A 10,538-nucleotide genomic window follows, 5' to 3' on the forward strand; every position below is an offset into this window, starting at 1 on the left:
AGGTTGCACCTGTTCTGGTATCTTCTTGATTGAAGAACTCTTGTGGGGCTAGTGCTGAGAGAGTGGGTGATGGGTTTATTTTTACTCTAATACACTATTTAAACTGGGCTTCATCTCACCGGCCTGTATGTATCTCATCATATCATAGTGCTGATCATGGCCAAATCAGGCAGGCCTAGTTAAACCTGGCAGTGAATATGTAAGGGATAATGTATAGTGAGCCGGTGATTACTGGGGAAATAATGACCGACAGGTGAATGATTGAGCCCGACGCGCAGCGGAGGGCTTAATGATTCACCTGAAGGTCATTATTTCCACGCCCATCACGTCACACCTCTGTTCATTTCCTCACACCAGTGTCATTTTCCTTGAATTAAACATAGCTAAAAGCTGTTGTGTGGTGGGCTGCGGCGCAGACAACAAATGTAAAAAATCACCAGTTAAAGTTTTTTTTGTACTCCTGAGCAAAACAAGGAAGCCATTGAGAATTGGCGAGAAGAAAAATGTGGATCTAGCTGTCAAGAAGTAAGTTGGAGGGTTCATCTTCTGTATATACGATCTTTTTGTGCAACATGCAACCATGCACGTGACATAGGAGAACGCCAGGATTGGAGGGTGGGTTTTTGTTTCCCCCCGTCTTGGGCGTGGCTTCTGAATGATGGCGCGTTTTGCAGTGTCTCTGTTGCATGAGAAGCTGAAGGGATGTAATGATTGTTGCAGGTATTATTCGGTTCCACAGGTGTTGCTAGGTGAACAGTTATGGCTTGTGAAAAACGTTCCATTTTGATTGCTAAACCTGCACCAAAAATGTGGTTCTTCGCCTCCTCCAAATCGTTTAACACACACCTATCCCTTACACAACAGATTATCTCTTACGTAACAGATGTGGGTTTGACTAAATTACCATTTTGATAATGACTAATGATCTAATTACTGTTAAAGTGCTGATTGGCAAATGCAGCTGTGTTGTGGCAGATACTGTAGGTAAGCGGTCACAGAAAATGGTTGATTGACAGATGATCTTTTCACAGTGTGAACTTCAGCGGTCAAAATCCAAAAGTCTGACTTTCACTTGTCTCTATCTGGTCCATTATTATATAATGCCTTGTACTGCCCTTCCCTTCAATATTTTATTCTCACTTTGTGTTTGTCTGTGGACATGGAGAATATTGTGTGTGTGAGAGACTGAGAGAAAGAAAGTGTGTGGCTGTGCTTGCATGCATACATGTCAGTTGTGTGACAGCATGCATGCCCGTAACTACCATTGACGGCGCCGGTTTTTATTTTTTTATTTTCTTCAGAAAAATAGCCCCGGCCCCCAGATCTATTCATCTGTCATTGATGTTTTAAAGCCCTCATAAACAGTGCTGGGGGTAACTCATTACAAAAGTAACATATTACATGTAATATATTACTTTTAGAAGTAACTCAGTAATATAACTTATTACTTATAGGATTTCAATAATATTATACCAGTTACTTTGTCAAGTAACTCAAGTTACAAATTGAGTTACTTTTTTTAATCAAAACACATATTTAAATAAAGATACAATCATTTCCTAATCAAACTGTGTTTTTATGCAAAAAAAACCCACTATATGTGACAATAACAAAGGAAAAGAATACAATTTAGAATTTTGGATTGTTTACACTGACTTGAAGACGGTTTAAATAATTTTTCGGGATGGTTCCGGGACAGCGATGTCATTCTGCTGCTGCTGTTGTTTTGGTAAAAGTAATGCAAAAGTAGTGTAATAAGTAACAAGTTACTCTACACAGAAAGTAATATTGTAAAGTAACTTATTACTTTCAAGCAAAAGTAACTAGTAATATGTAGTATATTACATTTTGAAAGTAACTTGCCCAACACTGCTCATAAATAACATGATATATGACATAGTTGATCAGAAATGCAACAATTTGCTTCCTCTCTGTGTGCTATAGAAGGAAGAGACATAACTCACCACAACGTTCAAATTTTGCATTGGGGCTAGACTTTGGGGACTGTTCTATTGAAGTGAATGCGTAAGTAACTCCCCTGTAAGTGATGTTTGTGTAGATAAGCCATTGTATGTAATTGAGCAGTATTCTGCGATAATGTGACCTGTATGCATAATATATATTATGTTGGGAGAAATTGTAAAGCAACAGCACAGTAAAGAGGATATTAATCTAATATGATGTCTGTAGTTCTTTATAGATCTAGCCTCTTAATTTGTCTCTCAAAGTGCACCATATTGAAGCATTGTACTTTAAAATGGACAAAATTTTCTAATGGGGGACACAGCCCCTGGACCCCCCACGCCACGCTAAAAGTACCTTGGTATTTCTCAAACGCTGGCTACGGCCATGACTGCGTGTCTGTCTTTTGTGTGTGTGTGTGTGTGTGTGTGTGTGTGTGTGTGTGTGTGTGTGTGTGTGTGTGTGTGTGTGTGCGCGCGCGTGCGCGTGCGTGTGTGTGTGTGTGTGTCTACTGCAGGCTGCAGGTAAATAGTGTGTTTACCAACTGTTCAACCAGCAGCTTGTATCACGAAGCAGCCAGTTTTCAGGAAAAACTTGAATAAGGCTTTGCATCCAAAGTGGTGCCTCTTGTCTCCTCCATCTCTCTCTCAGCAGTCACAAAAACAAGCAAAGGCAAAACACAATTCCCTTGGCAGCCACCTCCAGCTGTGAGTTTGATGGTTTTTATATGATATTCACAGAGCCTCAATTGCAGTGCTCCCTTTTATATGTATTTTATTGCCTTTTCCCAGACACTCCTAATGCATATTATATAGCTACAGTCATAATGCATATTATATAGCTACAGTCATAATGCATATTATATAGCTACAGTCATAATGCATATTATATAGCTACAGTCAGCTTGTGGATGATCATCTCTCTCCGGGGTTTGGCTACGTTATCAGTCATCTCAGCCCATAGAATCCTATCTCTCTGTCTTCAGTTGGCACCTCTCCCCTGTACTGGATCCCTGGCTGCTGCCCGGGCTCGGCTTAGCCTCTCATTGTCTACATGAGTGATAGCCGGCCAGACGCTTCAGGGCCCTGAGAGGAGAGAGCTGGCTATTTACGCGTGTGTCTGTTACAATGCATCTCCTGGTTATTAAAGTGATATCTCTTCCATTCTACCTCTGTACAGCCTTTGTCCTACACCCACCATTCATATATAGCCGCTACCTATGAGCTGCCATAGCTACAATGTCTCATTTGACACATCCACTGATTAGGTTTTCACTTTGTCCGTGGTGAAGAGTCTCTCCCTGCATGCCTTGCTGCTCTGCTGTCACAGCAGCAGCCTTGGTATTTCAACCAATTATCCCCACGTGGGCAAGATGTTCAATTAAGTCTGCTGAGTTGGCAGTGTGTTGACCACAGTAGTGACATTGTAGGAAGCTGAGAGTCATGCTGCACGGCATCACCCACACTTAAAGTGATAATATGGAAGATTTCAGTTTTCTTGTCTCTGACAACACCAATGGCCATGAGCAGTAATTGCAGATGAGATCCACACAGTGGCGCATATGTGACGTGAAGGGTTTTTTCTTCTTCTTCTTAATACATTCAAGTTGGCCAGTGGGGGCGGTAATGCAACGCTTGGATGCCAACCGCGCACACATTTCAAAGAAGAAGAAGTTGCTCAGCGGACCCCACTGGAGATCGCTATGACACGTGGGCGGCTGGGCTGGGTGTGTGTGTGGCGGAGATTTGAGCTGTCAAAAGGGAACAAAAGGCTCGCTCCTGGCCAATCCTGGCGCTTGACTGCTGCATAGGCGGGCACAGGATGTGTTCTGCCCAAATCTCCAGTGGGATCATAATAATGCGGAAACAACAGCAACTTGCTCCGACTCCGCCTACCCTCTCTGGCGGGTGCTGGGTGATGGGAAAGACGTCAAGAACTGTGCGCTGCTTGTGGTATCTTTTAGTTTTTTTGTTTGGGGGCAGGGAAAGTGTCGCCACAGACACAAGTTCATAAATGTTGCAATACAGAGAGACAAGGGCTTTCATCAATGGGCCATAGGCTCAATCACCATTGTGTTAACTCAGTTGCCGATATATAGTGACTTTACAGACATTTATTTACATGGAAATCTTTCGTATGATCACTTTAACAGCTTTAACTCTTGCTTACTCTCATGGGGTGTCTGTATGAATCTTTTTTTAAACGGCCGAACACGCACCAAGAGCATTCTGACGTGCGTCAAACTGCCTTGACGCTCGTACTCCGAACCTGTTTCGATTTTGGACCGTCAAACGAGGTTCCAGCAGCGACCAAAGTGCTCTGAGCTCCCCCTCCCTCTCTGCCCACTTCCATCCCCGTCTCTGTCTTGATAAAGTAGTGCTCCCCCAAACTCTCACGGCAGTTTAAATACAGCAGGCATTAATACGCTACACTAGCAAGACTACAATGTGAGAATAAGGTTCTCAACACATCAGCTAGCAAAACATAGCCTATCCCTGGATGTGATGATGAGATTAGAATAAACCCCCCGCAGTGCTGCTTTTATTCTCTCCCCCTCTGCACGGCAGACCGACAGACAGGTAGGATGATCCAACAGCCTCTATATCCCAAGCTTGCCCAGAATGACGTGCAGAACAAAAGGCTATATTTCCTGCTACAAAGTCGATCTCTGAGAAGAATACTAGAGGAATAAATGCATTCGAAACATATTGATCCAGAGGAGAGAATTGTAGCCTATTTTGTAGCCTACCTTTCCTCTGCAGTAGGCAGCAGCACTGTGCTCCAAACCGCACCGGAGCTTCTCCCCATGTTTAGAAAGTGATTAAGTGGTTTATTGAGTCATGTCTAGCAGGGTAGGGCTGTCACTTTTTCCCAAAATAAAGTTTGAACAAACTTTAATTGCCCGCAAAATGTTCGAATATATTCGAAATTTTTTGGTTAATTCTTTTTTTTGCTGCATCCAACTCGAGACAACTTTTCAGACCCTGGAGACAATCTTTCTCAGAAGAGACTAACGCGACAAATCTGGAGACTTTTTCTGACATGGGATTAACATTACCAGAAAGCAGCAGTTGGTTAATTTTGGTTAATAAAAATAAATAAATAATAATAATAATAATAATACAAAATAATAATAATAATCGAACGGGTCAATTATACATTCGAACATGCCCTCCTCCCCCACATTCGAAGTTAAATTCGAATTTCGAATAAAAAGTGACAGCCCTATAGCAGGGTAACTGCAGCGGATAGTCGGACCTGATTCTACGGTTTTAATCCGCAGTTCATGTTTAGAAGAGGCTTATGACAGGGGCTCAAAACTACGGTATAACAACTTTTTTTAATCGGCCAATTGCGCCTGATTACATAGGCTATAAATTAGTGGCCTTTTCCCCCAAATAGTGATGGTTCTATCATTCTGTGGTGTATACATTTCAGATCTGATGCTTGCAGTGCGCTATAGGGGCAGATCTTGACGCACATCAAGATTCGCTCCCTGTGCGTGTGGGCCTTTAGTGGGCATTCCTTCCATTCTCCAAAGTAATAACAATTAAAGGCACATAGGGTATATGTCAGTTTTCTAGAAGATATTTCTGTCTAAGATGAGGTGTCAGGTACTGTGTGTGTGGGTGTCTGTATCATGTCGTTTTCTCTTCTGTATCTGCCTCTGACCGCCTCTCACACCAGAGACGAGCTCAATCACTCATACATACTTCCTCCTGGCAAAATATCTGCACTCTGTGTAGTTCTTTTTTAACCAAACACACTCCCAAAAGACGGAGGAAGCGCTTGCATCTCAATATACGCTGATATATTTTGAGTCACAGCAAAAATGAGTATTTAGTGGAACTGAGGATCCATATTCATGAGTGAACTTGTCCACCCCTTCCACTTAGTTAGTCCAAGGTTTCTGCTATCTCAGATACATGATGTCATGACAGCCACCAAAAATTGCACTTTTGATCATGTGAAGATAACGGCGCATATATTAGACATTAGCTGGTTTCCTTTCATTCTGAACAGAGTAAACAAATCTCTATACAATGACTTCATCCTCTATGAAAGCATCACACACTCATTGACTTCATTCATACAGTATGCTATGAATAGAATAGATATATTTCTGAAAGACTTGGAAGTCAAAAATAATTTGTATAATCAGTGTAGCAAACATAAACCTCTGGGCTTTGACATTGGTACAGGGTGGCATTCACCTCCATTATCACCATTTAACAGTGGCTCTGTGGCATGTCCCCTGTCTGGCTTATCAGATGTACTGCTTGGGATTTATGCCCTCTACAGGGGACACAGAGGAATACACACGAGCGCTCACACACACACACACACACACACACACACACACACACACACACACACACACACACACACACACACACACACACACACACACACACACACACACGGCAAAAGCTGTCCTTGTTGAATATGGATAGGCTTGAGTGTGCCACATCCTTCCATGCATGAAAGTCAAAGTCATTGAATTTATTTGAATCCTGATGTTCATAAATCACCATGCCGGTATCTCCAGGTATTTATCTTCCTCTCTTCACCTCACCACAGACCTCCACCAATGACAATGGCAACTGTCGCTGTGTGTGTGTCTGTGCGTGTGTGTGTGTGCATGCATGTGTCTATCTGTGTTTGTGTTTGGTCTTGGTTATGCTCCAGACACATCCGATCTGTCAGATCGGCACTGGAAACTGATAGAATATTTTGACGTTTTGAATGCAGAACTTGGAGAACTGAATACCGGCACCAACTTCCCCCGAGTCTGATGGTGAACCCTCTTTTTTAGAGAGAGAGAGAGAGAAAGAGAGAGAGGTGTATAGTCACACATCCATCTGAATGTGCCTCTGATATGGACCCTGGAAATGTCCAGTGTTTGTATATGGGCCCTGGAAATGTCCAGTGTTTGTATATATTGACCCTGGAAATGTCCAGTGTTTGTATATGGGCCCTGGAAATGTCCAGTGTTTGTATATATGGGCCCTGGAAATGTCCAGTGTTTGTATATAGGCCCTGGAAATGTCCAGTGTTTGTATATATTGGCCCTGGAAATGTCCAGTGTTTGTATATGGGCCCTGGAAATGTCCAGTGTTTGTATATATGGGCCCTGGAAATGTCCAGTGTTTGTATATATGGGCCCTGGAAATGTCCAGTCTTTGTATATATGGGCCCTGGAAATGTCCAGTGTTTGTATATATAGGCCCTGGAAATGTCCAGTGTTTGTATATATAGGCCCTGGAAATGTCCAGTGTTTGTATATATGGGCCCTGGAAAGTCCAGTGTTTGTATATATGGGCCCTGGAAATGTCCAGTGTTTGTATATATTGGCCCTGGAAATGTCCAGTGTTTGTATATATAGGCCCTGGAAATGTCCAGTGTTTGTATATATGGGCCCTGGAAATGTCCAGTGTTTGTATATGGGCCCTGGAAATGTCCAGTGTTTGTATATGGGCCCTGGAAATGTCCAGTGTTTGTATATATTGGCCCTGGAAATGTCCAGTGTTTGTATATGGGCCCTGGAAATGTCCAGTGTTTGTATATATTGGCCCTGGAAATGTCCAGTGTTTGTATATGGGCCCTGGAAATGTCCAGTGTTTGTATATATGGGCCCTGGAAATGTCCAGTGTTTGTATATAGGCCCTGGAAATGTCCAGTGTTTGTATATGGGCCCTGGAAATGTCCAGTGTTTGTATATGGGCCCTGGAAATGTCCAGTGTTTGTATATATGGGCCCTGGAAATGTCCAGTGTTTGTATATGGGCCCTGGAAATGTCCAGTGTTTGTATATGGGCCCTGGAAATGTCCAGTGTTTGTATATGGGCCCTGGAAATGTCCAGTGTTTGTATATATTGGCCCTGGAAATGTCCAGTGTTTGTATATGGGCCCTGGAAATGTCCAGTGTTTGTATATATTGGCCCTGGAAATGTCCAGTGTTTGTATATGGGCCCTGGAAATGTCCAGTGTTTGTATATGGGCCCTGGAAATGTCCAGTGTTTGTATATGGGCCCTGGAAATGTCCAGTGTTTGTATATATGGGCCCTGGAAATGTCCAGTGTTTGTATATATGGGCCCTGGAAATGTCCAGTGTTTGTATATGGGCCCTGGAAATGTCCAGTGTTTGTATATATTGGCCCTGGAAATGTCCAGTGTTTGTATATATGGGCCCTGGAAATGTCCAGTGTTTGTATATAGGCCCTGGAAATGTCCAGTGTTTGTATATATGGGCCCTGGAAATGTCCAGTGTTTGTATATATGGGCCCTGGAAATGTCCAGTGTTTGTATATGGGCCCTGGAAATGTCCAGTGTTTGTATATGGGCCCTGGAAATGTCCAGTGTTTGTATATATTGGCCCTGGAAATGTCCAGTGTTTGTATATGGGCCCTGGAAATGTCCAGTGTTTGTATATGGGCCCTGGAAATGTCCAGTGTTTGTATATATGGGCCCTGGAAATGTCCAGTGTTTGTATATGGGCCCTGGAAATGTCCAGTGTTTGTATATAGGCCCTGGAAATGTCCAGTGTTTGTATATGGGCCCTGGAAATGTCCAGTGTTTGTATATGGGCCCTGGAAATGTCCAGTGTTTGCGCTAGCGTCAGTTCTGAAGTTGAGGCGCACCAATCCGGTGACACTGAATGTTTGAACTGCAAAGTACAGATCCTGATGCTGTGTTGAGCAAACTGAGAAATTCATAAACATGGTGATAATTTTGATGTAAACATAGATGAATGAATAGAAAGCCATGCTGGCACAGACCTATACAACATAGTAGCACTTTTTCTCAAGGCGAACTGAGGTGAAGGGACCAGCTGTCAAGACATTCCTAGCAGAAGGGACAGCAGGCTTCATCTCTGGGAGTTTTAGAGTTCGGCTCGCTGGAACTTGACATAGTGTTCCTGCAGGAAGACGGGAACTTTGCCAAACCTCGCTATACATTGCTGCAGTGCAAAGGCTATTTCTGCTTATAGCTGCGTCATATAGGCCAATTTCACAGCAATCATTTTGAGGTGGTAAAGCAGGTGCAATACCATTAATGATGGTTCCAAGGTGTTCCAGTGCCAGGGCCCTCATTAATGGTATTAGTTACACCTGCTTTACTTCCTGCTTTACCCCAGACGGCCCTTTTCACCGCAAACATTTTGAGATAGTAAGCAGGAGGTAAAAGAGATGTAATCAATAACATTAATGAGGGCCCTGGCACTGGAACATGGAACCATAATTAAAGGTATTGCTACACCTGTTTCACTTCCTGCTTTCCCACCTCAAAATGGTTGCTGTGAAATGGGTCTATAGGAGACGTATCTGCTGTCTTGTCTATGGTTAATTCTTCTGTGTGTTTGTGCCATCATTATGGCCTAATGAAGTAGGGCTGAGCAATTAACCGAAAGAAACCGACATCTCTCTACCTCTAACCGACTTAATCTGGCTCATGTCAATTAATTCATTAATTCAATTAATGTTAATTCAGTTAATACTTTCCTCAATGCGTGATTTCATGAACTGTCCCCTTAAAAAAATACTACGTCATGTTCAGTCACATCCAGTCCAAATAATTAGTCTGCGTTCAGGCATTCACTCAAATCGAAGCTGTTGGAGGATGACACGAATGAAAACACCAACAAATAGTACAGTACTTGTCAAAGAACTATGTGGGCGGAAAAAGAATTGTATAAACACTCAATTATTTTAAACTGTGTATCTGATACTGTAGTTCTGGAAAGGGAATGCCGACAAGCGATATTAAAAGTAGCAGATAGTAGTGCCCTCTGTGTTGTTAAAGCCTGATCTTTATCTAATCCTCTCTATTGTGTCCTCCATGATGGCCATTTGGCCAGAGGTCGGGAGGTCATTTGGGGAGGAGCTCTCTCCATATGAATGGCTAGAATTGGGAGATGTGTGGTAGTCTTCTTTCCCCACTGAATACTTGAATGTCAGCTGTTTTTATAAGGTGAAATGGCCCCGGTCCACTCAGGCCTATTGGTGTTCCACACGGAGGAGGGCTATTAGCAGCATTGTTGGTGCTGTTTGTGTGATCATGGATGGCTGCATGGGCCAAGGCAAATGGCTCCTCAAATGGCATCCAATGGGCCTGGTGAACATAAAGCTCTGACATCATAGGCACACGCGCACACATGATGCACATACTACAGCATGCATACATATGACATGTCTGCTGGTCCTGAGCGCGCTGGTAGTGATGGTGGTTCATCTATCTATCTATCTATATATATAAAATTGAGTATGTGGGTGATGTTTGTTTGTTTCGAGTTACAGTAAGTGTTCGGCTACAGCTATGCTGTTTTATGTGCGATCGGACTGAAACCTTCAGGGTGTGTAAAGGGCTCCCGTCCCGTGCGGCCGGTGCGGGTGACCTGACGGAGCTGGATTTTTTTATTAGGCTAATTAGCTAATGATGTCAGTGATGATGTCTAAATTGATGTCATAAGGGCACACACACACACACACACACACACACACACACACACACACACACACACACAAAAGACTGATCAGTGATGTCATTGGGGGGCACACAGACACTGCTGATGTCATC

General features: G+C 43.0%; 1 protein-coding gene across 2 annotated transcripts in view; it reads left to right on the forward strand.

The window, feature by feature from the left end:
• The window catches only part of caska (calcium/calmodulin-dependent serine protein kinase a), a 204,848-nt gene that overhangs the window by 111,608 nt on the left and 82,702 nt on the right, over positions 1–10,538 (forward strand). The gene's annotated exons all lie outside the window — the stretch shown is intronic.

Source organism: Poromitra crassiceps (genome assembly GCF_964638095.1).
Source record: "Poromitra crassiceps genome assembly, chromosome: 6".
NCBI lineage: Eukaryota > Metazoa > Chordata > Actinopteri > Beryciformes > Melamphaidae > Poromitra > Poromitra crassiceps.